The sequence below is a fragment of the Oryzias melastigma genome, linkage group LG17, assembly GCF_002922805.2.
Source record: "Oryzias melastigma strain HK-1 linkage group LG17, ASM292280v2, whole genome shotgun sequence".
Taxonomy (NCBI): domain Eukaryota; kingdom Metazoa; phylum Chordata; class Actinopteri; order Beloniformes; family Adrianichthyidae; genus Oryzias; species Oryzias melastigma.
Genome location: NC_050528.1, coordinates 9,558,118 through 9,560,733, shown reverse-complemented (window position 1 = coordinate 9,560,733; position 2,616 = coordinate 9,558,118).

The window sequence follows — 2,616 nt, the reverse complement described above, 5'->3', positions numbered from 1 at the left end:
AAGTAATGAAACACTATTGAGGACACAAATGGAAGATCTATGGTATTCTGCGTCTAAAATGAAAGTTTTTTTTTTTTTGCTGATCATCACTAGCTATGGGTAGAAATTGAGTTTTGGTGTTAGACTGGGGATGGTGCTGGTAGAGCAGACTCTGGAGGGAGCTGTTGGCAACGATCTTACATCAGCACGTTTCCAACCGCTCGTTTTTGTGGGTATGGGAGGGGCTGCTGCAATTTTTTAGAGGATAACTCTTAAATGTGTTAAAGATTTTGTGGTTAAGCATCACCAGCGACACATCAGCTGTTAAAGAGTTAAAAATGAAACCTATCTGAGCTAACACACATCGATTTGATGCAGAGATGAAGGATAAGTTCAGCTTTGATTGCCACAGATGAATTTTGCTGCGTGAAGAAATATGAACAAGTCCAGACACATTTGTAACTTTAGCAGATAAAAAAAAACACGTTGGTGCCAAACTATGAAGCAAAGAATCCCAAAATCAAGAGTTATGTTTTAAGACATCCCTGTGAGATTATTTTGAAAGAACAAGACGAGGAAGAGAATTTACTGTTGCAATAAGACTTTTTTTTAAAACAAAATAAGATGAATTGATTATTTTTTTCATGTTAAAATACCATAAGCCATGCTCACATATTTTTGTGAATGTTTGATTACTTCTAAATCCAGCCTATGCTGGATTTGATAGATTTTAGCTTTGGGTTATCTTGAACTTTCAGCTGATAAGAACCATTAAACTGAAATGTTCCGTTTCCCACTCTATGTCCTCTTTTATCATTTTCCATTCGTTCTGAAGCAGAAGTCTCAAGTTCTTTGCCAGGGGGCCACTTCCAGCCCACACTCCCCTCCGTTCTGAGTTTCCACTTGATCTCAAAAATAAAATGAGAATTTGCCCTAGATACCACCTATTTTTGTTTCATTTATTCATTGGCATATTTACTGAAAAAAACACTTGTTAATAATTTTAGGATTACAATGACATTTTGCTTGTTATTTATTCTGCTGAAGGAATAAAATCTTTTTTAAGGAAGCAGGAGGAGTGCCAAACTGGTGGAGAGTGTAGGAGGAAACAACTCGAAGAATAAAACAGATGAGAAAGAGAAAAAGTTCTATTTGAGGATAAAGTGTCTTTTAAATTCTAAGAAAAACGTTGATAGGTCTTTATATTTTCAATGTTAAAAGGTGGGAGTATGTACAATATGTTGAAGGATTTTCGGCTTAAGTAAAAGAAATGGTGTTTCTAAACATACCTTTTCCAAAAAAAAGTATGTATGCATTTACTTAATTTTATTTTAAAAAACTGACTTTCGTAGAATATAGATTCAGTTTTACATATATTGTTTATAAGTGTTTCGACAGTTGAAGAGTTTTAACAATATTTCATCCCAGAAATTCACCAAAAAAACATTAAAAACAGCTAGAAAAGTTGCATTACATGCGATAATACTAGTGTGAAGGTTTTTTTTAGATGAATGTGATCGCTGAAGATGCTGACCCAATTTTAATTGCTGTATAATGTCCTGAGCGTGCTGAACATTTTGATGCCAAACTTGCATGGGTTTGCAGAAAGTACATTGGAATTTGAAAAAAATCGCAAAAATTGCGAAAAAATTAAATTACGTAAAATACATAAATACAAAAAGTAATAGCAGGAATCTCCTGAATGTACTGAACGTTTTCATACTAATATTGCATAGGTTTCAAAATGCACAAAGAACTGGAAGAATGTCGTGAAAAAGATCGCAAAAATTGCAAAAAAAGTAAAAATGCGTGAAATATATCAATACCAAATGTACAAGCAAGAACGCGCTGAATGTTTGAATTCCAAGCTTGCATAATTTGCAGAAAAGGCCCAAATATTTGAAGAAATAAGGTTAAAAAAAAATTCAAAATTAGTGTAAAATTTAAATAATTGCGTAAAATTAAAAAAAAATACATAAGTAATAGTACATAGGTTTCAAAATGCACAAAAAACAGGAAGAATGTTGTGAAAAAGATCGCAAAAATTGCAAAAAAAAAAGTTAAAATGCATCAAATGTATCGATGCCAAAAGTACAAGCAGCAATGCGCTGAATGTTTGGATTCCAAACTTGTATAACTAGCTGAAAATGCACAAATATTTAAATAAATAAGTGAATAAAATTGCATTATTGGTGAAAAATAAAATTAAAAAAACTGTGTAAAATTTCATAAAATGCACAAGTAATAGTACAAGCATAAATGTCCTCAAAATGCTGAATGTTTTGATTGCAGAATTTGCAGAAATGTCAGAAATCCAAAAAAAGTTGCATAAATTGTTCACCTTTATTTATAAAACCCCTTAACACAATTAAGAATGTACATTCAAAGTAGTATATGCATAATATGAACTGCTAAAAATAATTTATCAATTAAAGAAGCTATTTTTATATCTTATATAATATCCTATATATATATAGTATATTTGCCAATGTTTTACTAAAATTCCAAACTCATTTGATATAAGTTTCAAAAAGGGGTTAGATAAGCTCCCGCATTAAAGTTATATCACATTCTGTCACTGTGAAGGAACTTTTCAACTTCTGTGAATGACTGAGCACCACATTGTGGCACACACAC